Consider the following 12,134-nt stretch of genomic DNA (forward strand, 5'->3'; position numbering starts at 1 on the left):
CCGCCCGCGGGCAGCGGCCAAAGGAAGGGGCCACGCTGCTGGTCCTCGCCCCGGGTGCGTGTTAGAGGGTCGATGTTTATCACAGGACTCTCCTCTGTCCGGTCTGGTCTGAACGGTGAATTTTTCTCTAAAAGGCAAAGGCCAGAAGCAGTAATTTCATTTTTAAGTGACTAGGGGTTGCTTAGTTGTGTCATGCATTTTATCGAGATAAAACCAAGTAGCCTTGGAAGAATTCAGCATGCAGACTCCCCACACTGGTACAGAGGAGCCAATGCCTATTTCGAGCCGAAAAGGCCAGGTCGGCATTAGATTGATGAGCAAACCCAGCCCTTTAAAGACAACGGCTGCCTCGGTGCTGGCCTTCGGCCGGGACGTAGCGGAGGGGAGGGGAGAAGACTTTCTCATTACGCCAGTGCCGCCCGAGCCGTCTTCGGCACACACTCGCTACGTGCAGCCGGGTCCGCATGAATCGCTGATTGTGTAAGAAAGTATATGTATGATGCAGCTCTGCGCGGGGGTTTGACTCGAAAAACATCATGTGGTCCGTGAGGCTGAGCATGACTGCGGCTGGCTTTGCCAGCTCCCAAACACTCTCTGCTGGGTTACTTAAAATTTCGTCTGGGTGAAAAAACTCTCGATCAGAAAGCGTCAACAGGAGAAAAATAATGGCAGAGCGATTTGGAGAACTTCCTGTCTCCGGGAGCATTACTGCTGTAAACAGTGGCCATGCCAAGTGCTGAACCACTGCCCTCAGTCCAATAACAATAAATCTATTTTTTGGTTCTGCAGAGCTCTGCTTGTACATTTTTGAAACTCGGGCTAACGACGAGGATGAGGCAGACGCTATCCTCTGAGCATTTTCTTACTTTTTTCGCCATGATAAAAGGAGTTGGGCTTACCAGGATACTGCTTAGGGAAAACAAAGTACCTCTCTAGATGAAGAGGTTACATAGTTTCAAGTGATCTGTTTGCCCTTCAGCTTTTTTTTTTGTTTTTTTTCCTTTGTTTTTATTTTGCTTTGCCTCCTTCAGAGGCTGCTTGAGTTCTGGTAAAAAAAAATACTTATTTTCGTGTGTACCTATGTACCTATATGTGTATGCACCTGTATTACAACCCAAATAACAGCTGCTGTTTTGTCATCAAAATAAAATCATTCTGAGAGACGAATTAGGACCCTGGCTTCAGGGCTGGCTAGTGCACTTCAGGTGACTATCCTATGGCATGCAGTTCTTGTCAGCTCACTCAGGATTAGCAGAAGTGAGGATGCTGCAAATCACTGGCTTACAATTGCTGTCAGGAGAGTCTTTTCCAGCATAGTCATGTGCATAAACCCTCATTAGTCTGAATCAGTCTCTGTTCCCTTCTAAAAACCCTTTAGCAACAGTAAAAAAAAAGACTTTTTTTTCCCATTATCTTAATGCTGTGTGACTCTCCACCTCTTTTGCTCCCATCTACTTCCCTCCTGGTTTTCCCATCATATTATTTCAACTCAGTTTTGTCAACCTCTCCAAATCGACCTTATTCCCTTCATCTCTGTCCTGCATCAGTCTCTGTCTCTTGTTCTCCTTCCTCTGCCGATGCTCTTCCTGCCCATCCCCTCTGAGAGCTGCTGCCTCTCAGCACAGGTTGGGATTCCTGCACCAGCCTTTATCACAGGAGCGGGTTTTGGCCTCGAGGTGTGCTGTTCGGAGCTATCCTTAGTTCCTTCCACCCTTTCCTACCGTTCCCTCCGAGGACGGGTATCTACCTGGGGAGGGAGCGGGCAGTGTCTGGGGGAGAGGAAGGAGGCCAAGGCAAGAGGCGAGGAGGAGGGAAGCAGCTGCTTTGAAGGCTCGATGCCAAAAGAGCTCTTCAGCGGGGCGGTGCTTGGAGCAGTGTGTCTGCACATCAGTTCCCTGAAGTTTAGGGAGGAACTGAAGGAAACACTTTGGCAAGGCCACAAAGTTTCCACAGGCTAGACTTTATGCACCACAACTCTAACAAAGCCGCGTCCATGTCTGAGGCCACAGAGGTTGCTCTACATTTGGAGGTTGTCTCTGGTGGAACTTGGCAGGTTCCAAGTTCGTAATGGCAGTGTTATCTCCCCCATCACTGACTGCATGGATATCCATCGAGTGACCCCAGACCTCTTCTGAGCTCTGAAATCAATGCGCATTGCATTAGTCTAATGACAGCATGGAGGAGTCCTTCGTCTAAGAAAATAAACTCAAAGTAAACAGTCCCAGTGCACACTCCCACGCTCAGCTAGCTACCGAAGAAGTGACTTGTCAGGTTGTCTTCTGGCATTCACCTGCTTCAGGCCACTGCAGGCGGAAGTCCCTCGCTTGCTAAAAAGGCCCTGATGATCACAAAAGTGCTCCTTGCCTTTCATATTCAGAGCAGTGCATTGCTCTTGCATTGAACCCACACCTTCCTTGTTCCCTGTACCTGGTGCCTTTCCTACAGCCATGCCGAGAGGTCATTCTCTTCATCGCTCCATAGGGCAAGGAGCATGTTGGTTCCCAGCTCCAGCTCTGTGCCAGAGCACTAAGGTATGCCAGCATCTCTCTGGACAGGTAGCCAGGCTGGGGCTGGTCCCAAATGAAAGCCAGTGCTGGAAAAAGGGAGAGGGTCTGAGACAAAATCCAGGTCTCACAAAGCTTTGTCTAGGTTCACAGGACAATGCACCATGAAATGAAGATGCCTCGGAATCGGATCTGCCAAAAACCACAACACCCATTACACTGAGGTTTTCACAGTCTCACAATTAGGCAAAGGATGAGAACAGGGCTTCGAGGGGTGAAGAAATCATGGGTTCAAACACAAAAGCAGTCCTTGGAGAAGAGATTGGAACGAGGCGCTCCCCTCGCCCCAAACGCTGCAGCCATCAGCCCCAAGAGCCAGGCATGTGCCGCCCCTCTGCCTGAAGGACCTCTCCGCCCAAAGGACCTCCAGCTGGGGAACCGCCAGGGTTGAGGACTCTGCCAACCCACCGCAGCCGTCTGGCCAGGGTGCACTTCGGGGAGGTGCGAAGTGTACGTTTGAGGCACGTCCTATAGAGCAGGGAGCTTCCCTGGGGGAATGCCCTAATGCTTAAAGCAGGAGAAGGGGCCACCGTGAGAAGCTGAGCCAGCGGGTGAGCCCTGAGAAGCTGCTCCTGGATCAAACCACCCCAGGAGACGGGCAGAGGAGGGCTCAGGCTGCGGCTCGGGGCCGGACTGACCATGCCAAGCTGCTCCTTCCCAGAGGCTGAGCTTGCGGCCTCGAGGGCACAGGGCTGTTCAGCCGGGGAAGCCCCCTCAGATATCCACTGCATCTGCTGCTAGCCATCACCTGGATGGGGGGGGATGGGAGGGGTGAGGGGTGTAATTTTGGACTTAAGCATTTACATCAAACCTGAATCCCACTTCAGGCAGCTAAATCCTCTTGTGAATCTGGGCCTTAACCTTTTCATGTGTCTCTCATTGCCTATAAAGTGTGGGTGATAATTTCTACCTCAAAAAGCTTATTAATGGTTTGAAATTATAGCTGGGTTAAGGGCTATTATTAGACTTAAAGATCCCAAGGCATTTTCTGTGAGAAGGTGGTAGCTTTGCATTTAAGTCATTTCGTTTTGCACTGTCCTTTCCATCTGGTGTTCCTGTTTTTCCCTTTCTCTGAACCATTCAGCAGTGACACAGCAGTCTGCTGAATGATCGTTTCTTCGTTCCATCCTAGAGCTGGATGCACTTCGTGAAGTAATCTAAGTAATTTCTGAATGCTTATTCACAAACAGACCAAGCTCCAGTATGGAGAAGCACTTCATTTAAAACGAAAATGATATTGCACTGAGAAGAAAAATCAGAATTCTCTGATACGTAGTAGGTCACAGCTTGAAGTTCAGGTTTTGGGGTAGCCCACTTATAGGAGCATCAGAGATTTTCATTAGAGTCGTCTTTGGGGAAAAAATAATTCCACCCTCTTACAATCCGTGTTCAAACATTAGTGATGTGTACGTTTGTATAAATTGCATATATACATTTCAAGTTTAAAAATACTTTAGCAATAAGCATTGCATTTTAAGACTCAAACTGTAACCTCCTTTTGCTGCCACTCTGCTGCAGCAGCTGGGCACCCCATAGCATCTCATTCTTCCTGTGCTGTAATTATTGTCTCCACCCAAGTTCATAAGAATTTTATAGTGGTTACTGCAGCAACTCCACTTATAGTTAGAGGCTGCTTGTCTTTTCCATTAAAAGGTCTTCTCCCCCATCCCAGTCTTTTAATGCTTTAATCCATTCTGCAAACTTGATTTGCAGGCTTTCAGTCTAAGAAGGCATCCCACCCCAAAAATTCAGTTAAAACAGGTCGCTTGGGTTGTCTTTCAGAACAGAATGGAAAAACACTTTTTTTATACTGTCAAACATTGTTGTAGCTCTGGTGCACACTCTCACACACACATATACATATACCACCTCCCTCACAAAGCCTAAAAACTGGTATTTGCATAGGACTTAGACCTAAGGATGCTAAAGTACAACTAATGTTCTTGCCAAGCCAAATTCCTACCGCAGCTTGAAATAGTCTCTTGTCTGAAATTAGACAGCATCACAATATGGGGGGATTCCCAGGGGTTTTCTGTGTTTGTAAATTGTTGATGTTGGCATACAAAACTGATAATGTCTACGTTAACTACTGACTAAGCTGACTACTGTAGGACACCCTGTCTTCAGAGACCTCCTTCTTGCCACCTTGGTCCCAAATCTCTTGACCCTATGCCTCTTCTCCTCAGTTAGCTCATTTATGTCCTTTCCCATAAGCTCAGAATTATTCTCCTACCTGTCTTCTGCTGCAGCTCCCTTCCTGATAAATGGCCACGACCATTTAGTACCCACACCTGCTATCTCCTGCTACTCACAGGGCTTTTTTTCTAAACAGAATAAATTGTGCTTTTGTGGCATCTCTGCTGAAGCACATTCACAGGAAAAATAACATGAAGGTAGTAGAAGTAGGAACGCGAGGGAAGGAACCCGAAGGAATCCAATTGAGACTGATGCTTCATGTCTAACATTTTAGACATGAACATTTCAAAAGAGTGCATTTCAAATCCAAGTTTCTTAAGCAGAGAAGGGCCATCAAGTGCCTCGCAGGCAAACAGCAGAGCAGCAGCGGCAGTGGCGGCTGCACTTTTACACACATTGTCAGGCTGTCAGGGAAGGGATTAGCACAGAGGCCCCTGCAAGGCTGGAGAAGGCGGTGGACGGTATCATCATGACAGCACATGGGACTGGGAAGTGAAACCGCTCATCAGCGCAGAAGTGAAACTGGCTGCACGCAAACTCTTGTCAAATTAAAAAGTAAACATCAGTGAGCCGAGTCCCACCCTTGCATTGCTTGAGAATGTGAGCGATCCCTGTTTGTGCAAGGGAGAATCGCTCTTCTGAGGGCTTCAGGTCAAATACTAAAGGTGTTAGTCGCTACAGTAACGGATAAAAAGCAGCATTCAAGCAAATAGGTGATTTTTGAATTGATGGTGACACGTTTCTGGGATGCTGGGTGCTGGCATTTTTTGTTTATTCCTGCAGGAAGATGTTCTCCTTTTTTTCTGAGGAAAGGTACTTGAATGTTGGTAGCACTGTAGCAGAGGAAAGCGGGGGAAGAGTGACTTTAGGACCTGCTACCTGCGTGGCCATTCTCCAGTGCAAAGGGAAAGGGGTAGTGTAGGGGACAGGTCTTGTAGCATGCCTGGTACACCTGATGACAAGGGGCATGCACAAAACATTGCTGTGCATCACCAATATGCGTCTGCTGGAAGAGCTGCTGAGGGCCTGAGTCAGCTCCACTCTAACAGCTGTAAGTTACAGCGAGTGTAGAACCAGCTTCTGCAGCTGTTTGCTTAAATATTTCATGCCTGCAGCTTGCAGACTTAGGGTTATGTTTTTCACTTATGAAATAAGAAGATTGTCAGGGACAATTTCCAGAAGAGTGTCAGGGACTATCCTTACCACCCAGGTAGTGGGCTTAAGGTAAAATTCAATTTTAGTGCCTGCGTAGGTTGACAGGATCCCTTTCAACATTACTTGATTTCAGTTATGTAATTTTGGTTGCTTAATATAGGTCCTGTGTTGCCTTAGGTTAAATGGACATACGCTTCACCAAAATAACGCCTGGAAATGATTCCACCCCAGACACAACCTTCTTCTAGCCTTCTAGCTCTGGGAATCCCCAGAGCCGTGGCAGGAAAGGCAGGCGGCTCTGGTGCTCTCCACCGCAGCATTTGACTTGTTAGCTGGAAAAACGCTTGGAGAATGGGCAGGGAGGAAAAGAGAGTGAAATGCACGTCTTGGTTAAGCACTCGGTAGGGCTGCAGGGAGCTGGGAAGGAAAGGGAAGGGGAGAAGCCAGCGTCAGCCACGCTCCCGCAGCAGCGAGTTGCTTTTCCCCAACTTCTTGCAAAGCAAATTCGATAGTTCATAGCTGGGTCCAAGTTTGCAGCAGGGCCACTTTTGGCCATTGCATGACAACTTGGCCCCATATAAATCCAGAACAAAACACCTATTGATTTAACGCGAGGGAGATTTCATTCCGGGTAAGTAGATGCTATGTAAACACAGATATAAGAACTTCCTGGAGTGAGACACTCGACAGAAATGTTCAAAAGTATACCTTTATGCTGACCCAGGCTGGTTTGGCAGGAGGCAAGTGGGTGTATTTCCCAAATCTCCAACCTGACACACGCTTACACCCGCAAAACATCTGTATAAATACACAAACAGATCCGTTGCCTGTGCAACTGATTTGCATGGGCAGTTCTTGCATTTCTTTGGGCAATCACCCCGATTTGCTGACATCCCCCTATCTTCGCGTTTATCTGTTTGGACCGTTGGTCTGTGGTGGTCAGAATTTATAAACCATTTACAGTGTGGTAGCGGATGAGGTGAATAAGAGTTTTTTTCTCGTATTTAAATTCAGTGGTATCTGTGGTGCTGATGGTAAACAAATTATGTTATTTTTTTGATGCCGCTTACTTCAGCTGCAGCTTTTTTCTGATGAAATAGCCACTGGACCAAACATAACAGGCAAAGTTATATTCTGACTGTGTGAAACTGTCACTGGGGGCAGGAGAAAAGAGTCACCACCTGAGCACCGAATTTGGACTTGTGCAGGTTTTTTGCAATTGGACATGCGACTTCAACACCTGCAAAAATATTTCACTCGTATGATGAGCAGCAGTTAACTAATGAAGGGTCAAATTATGTTGGCCCTTCTCATCCTATTGATTACATTTGGAGTATTCAGCGGCTTAAGTGATAAGAATGGCAAAATTTGGCCCCAGTGTATAATAGTCGACATTTGAGAATGAATATGAGAGCATGTGTGTATTACATCCTGCCCAGAGATACAGCCAGATATGTTATTAAAATGCAGTAGACATCTTCACTTTGGCAGATACCCAGGAAGATGTTGTGAGAAATTGTAAAGATGTATAAAATTGATCATTTAGCATGGTCTAATAAAAGTAAATACATAAGCACTAAAAAGTAGAAGCTGGATTAAAAAAAAAAAAAAGTATCATAATCTTTCTTACTAGAACCTGGAAGTCTCTCACTAATATAATAGAAATGTCTGTAATATAATTTGTATTGCATTTGTGTATTACATTTCATATTTTTCCATCTATACCTTTTGTCCTTGTCAGCACAAGCATTCTTGGCTCCTTTCCCTTTTTTCTTTTTCTTTTTATCTAATAATTTACTGTAACAACTTTAAAAAAAAACAACTCTAATGACACATCTGTGATCATCAGAATAAATCCCAAAAGCAAAAGATAGTAATTGTAGCCACATCATGTGTTGGCCTCCCTTTCCTCCCTGCCTGCCACGGGCAAACTTCTGAAGCTTTAACTCCATTTTTTTCTGTCCTCATTTGGATGAACTTCCATCAACGGAATCAACGGCTCTTTTTGGCTGAGAAAGAGGTGGATTAAAATGAAGTGATAGGTTCAAGATGTGGCCTCTCTTCCCTAAAGCATGTCTGTTTTCATTCCCCTTCGCATCTGCCCATGCAGCCACTTACATTTTAAGTGTGCCTTCCCACCCCCCGACCCATCTGGTCATGACACTGCTCAGGGATGACTAAAGCAGCACACGGGAGCTTCATGTGACCATGTTGTCACTTGGGATTCATTTTTCCCTCTTGGTTCCTCTCAAACATTCCCAGGGGCCGTAGCTTACAAGCCTATTGCTCCCCCTAGAGCCCTTCGGTGCTGTTCTAGGGGATCACTTAAATAACCTCTCATCATGCTAGATGTGAGCTCACCGCTCGTTTTGCTTCCAGCCTCTGTCAGATGGGATGCAGACTGAATGCAGGCTTCAAGTTCCTGTATTGCAGTGTAGAGCACAGGCACACCACCTTCAAATGCCTGGGTCTTGGAGGCTGATCTTCCCCTTTTGCTGGTCCAGGAACAGTATTGCTGAGCAGGCGCCGGCGGCCAATATTATGCTTTGTGCTTCCTTTTAAGTTCTTGCAGCTTTGCACAGCATCAGGGGATCTCGCGAGCAATCCTGTAAAGTCATGAGCTGGGGACAACTGGTTTAATCCATCTGACTTCGGCTGGCAAATCAGCAGTGACTCTGGAGGGCACTTTTGATAGTACAGTCTCTAGCAAACCCATCAACAGAGTCTCTAGGTATCATTTCAAAAGTCAGTATTGTATTTTGGCCAGAAATGCTACTGTTTCCATTATTTTTTCTAGAAGGATTCTGACCTTAATGCTCTTGCAAAAATAAACATTACCAAGCAATTTTTCCCACCCTACTTGTGAGGGAAGACTTGATGGAAGCAGTGAGTCTTGTGCTCTGCCCTTACACATATGAAGGTATGCTTGATGTCTGCGGGAAGGGTTTCCAAAGGCAGAGCCCTGTCCCACATCTGGAGAACTTAATGCTTGTGCTCATGAGGTGCTATATGCCTAATATTAGGAACTGCCAGGGATAGTTACAGAGAGAGCAACAGTCTCTGAAGTAACTCCTGCACCCCAGTGAGGCACAGCTTGACATTGACATCACCCGTCAGCCCTTCCACCATCGGCAAAGGCTCCCATGATGACGCAGTAGCGATTGGCTTCAGTACACTGAGCCACGCATCGTAGACCCGAGCTAATTTGTGTATGGTTTTCTGTAGATTTATGGGACTGTTTAACCCAGAGGATCTCAGATTTTGATGTTAGCTAATGGAGGGCTACGTGCCGGCTTGCTGTGACTGCTAGGACATCACTAAACTGTCATCATGACTATTGGAGGCATCCAAACCAGGCCAGGGTTTCAGAATGCCTTCTTGGGGTGTTTGGCCCCTCTTTACAATCATTAGAGAGGTCAGTCCATCACATAGGCTGTCTGACTCAGTTTTGGTGGCACCCACCCCTTTCTGAGTTGAGCAGAGACACCAAGTGTAGGTCTTTTACCGATAGCTGGAGGTCCACTTACTTAGGCATCAGAAATCATGGCATCTAATATAGGATGCAGTGCTAGGGAGCCTGAATACAGCCTCCACTGACTAATCTGGTATTATTTCCACCAGTTTAGTCTGCTGCATGTTGGATATGTATGTGTGTGCATGTGTGTATGTGCGCACACTTTGTGTAAGTGTATTATGCAAGCGTAAGTTGAAAATAAAAATCTGTATCATGGCTGTATCACAATACATAAAAGCAAGGAGGAGACGTTTATAGTCCTGCTGTCACCCCAAAACAGGTATATCCATAAAATACAGATTTCACTAACAATACCTCCAGTCTAAATCTATCTTTGTCAACGAGACACATAAATGATGAAGAAGCTATGAATAAAAGTGATAAAACCACTTAATAAAGCTCAATGCAAATGAAACAGAATAACCAGGGAAAAAGCACAGCCAGAATTATTGGTAAGCAGCAATGAGTGACACGTAGGTTTATGGTTATATAGGCCTGTGGTTAACCAGTATGTGGTTAATTAATAGTCTTCTGTCAACAAGAAGTAAGCTAAGTATCTTCCTGCTTTTGCCAACTTGTGTCACAACCTTGTACAGGCTCTGAGATCTAGTCTGTTCTGTAGAAAATCTTGAAAGTAACTTCACCTCCTTCTTCTTTGTTCTGGTCTTGTAGACTGGTTACGTGGCCACATTTTACTACATTTCACTATTGTTATAAATTTTTTTCTGCGTTTCTTTTATATCTGGAAATTCCACAAGAGTCTTCTAAAGAAATAAATTGACTACGTATTCTAGCAGGAGTACCTTACCTAATGCATCAGCAGTTGTAAAAAAAAAAACCAACCCCTAACAGGAAGCAAGATGGAAATACTGCAGATTAGTAAAGAGAATAAAGTATATTTTCAAAGTCTCTTTCAGTCTTGGTGATCTAGGTGTTGTATATAATGATACAGGGAAACTATTTTTGGAAAGAAGGGAGACCTACAGGTCTCTCTCTGGTATTTGTAAGTCTAATGCTATGGGTGATAACGTCTTTTGGGAGGAATTTTATTGAACTTTATTACTGATGCCTCATAGAAAGATCTGTTGTGCTGGCAGAGAAAAAGTAACAAAGCTGTAAAGCTTTATCGTGTAATTTGGTATTTAAAGAATGTCAAGAACACAGCCATCCTTGGTCTGGGTAGATGCAGGACCCAAGAGCTGGGGGCCAACGGCCCTGAGACAGGGATCTGAAATGACTTTTGCTTCTGTTGCAATTCTTTCGATCTCAGGGACTGCTTTCTAGCGAGGATGTGGAGGTGGGAAGACACTGGCCTGGGATTTGCGAGGCTTGTGTTTCAGCTTCTGTTTTGTCAGAGCTGTGATTCAGGATTATAGTCGGATTTAGTTGCAGCAGCCAAGGTGGTTAGCATTGCTGGCCACAGGCTTCCTGTGAGATTGTGGCCAAGACACTTTAGCTCCCCACAGTTCCTCATCCGTAGAGTGGGGAGAATACCTCCCTAATTCTCAGGGACGTGATGAGGACAGTTTCCAGTAACAGCTATGTGTGTGTGCTTGCCGTGATGTTGATGCAGACCATTAGCACCAAAGTAGGAACTGCATTAAGAGAAGTATTGAATTGCAAGTGAATGTGCGTAGGGAGGGGGGGAATATTGCTGCTAGAGGCAGGCATTTATATTTACATTTATATTTAAATTTATATTTATTTATGTAGATAAACGAAGCAAACAATAAAATTGGGAAGTCTTAGACGGGAAGAAACTCAGCACTCAGGAGGGCCGGAGCCAAGTGGTAAAATGAAGCAGGCAGATCTGTATGGGAAGGCTCGCACAGCATGTGCCCAAAGGAGGAGAATCTCAATTTTCTTATAACAGTTCCTGGTTATCTAACTTGGGGTGATGTCCCTTGATGTCTCTTACTGATAACGAAGATTCCTGTCAGTATCTGAGTCCTCTGCGATGCTGAGATAACTGTGCCAAACCTGCTGACAGGCAATGTTTTTATTGTTGTCCAGGCCAAAGCCATAATGAAGGCATATATGAGGTCTCATCAAAGATGCAGAATATTACTTTTGTTATTTAAAAACTGCCTGAAGTAAGTGCTGGCATTGGCCAAAAGCAAATCCAAGGGTAGCAGGATCTGACGGCATTGCAGTCACAAGGGGATACGAAACCCTCCCCGGCAGCTACCAAAATGAGTACTTTTCCCAACTTAGAGCCGTGGCATGCAGATAACAATTTTGAAAAGCCCTTCGCAGTTTTCTTACTGAATAATAGAGAAACTAAGCGTAATGTTCTGCTATGTCTTCATAAAATGTTTTAATTCTCTGTGGACAGGCTGTAGGGATTTTTTTTATTTTTTCCATTCCCTTGTTTCTTGGCATTGCAGTAGCAGATTATTTTTAAAGGGTTCTGGTTCACAATATGGAATTGATCTAATGCTAGCTTCAACCACAAAGCGTGGGATTTTACGATCTGCCTAGGGGATCTGAGCACCCAGTTCTCTTTAATTTTAACAAGCGCTGTTGATCAGGTTCCCGTGGCAGTTTTGGAAGAGTCAGCCACATTTCTAAGCCTCTCTGAACTAACACCCTTTAGAAAGTACGGATAACATACCAGCAGTCATGTAGATCAGATAAACTCTAACTGTTAGGGTTAACCTCCTTTTTTTACAAACAAAGTGTAGATCATTTAAATATAAATTAAT

Source organism: Fulmarus glacialis, unplaced genomic scaffold (assembly GCF_000690835.1).
Source record: "Fulmarus glacialis isolate BGI_N327 unplaced genomic scaffold, ASM69083v1 scaffold8856, whole genome shotgun sequence".
NCBI classification, from domain to species: domain Eukaryota; kingdom Metazoa; phylum Chordata; class Aves; order Procellariiformes; family Procellariidae; genus Fulmarus; species Fulmarus glacialis.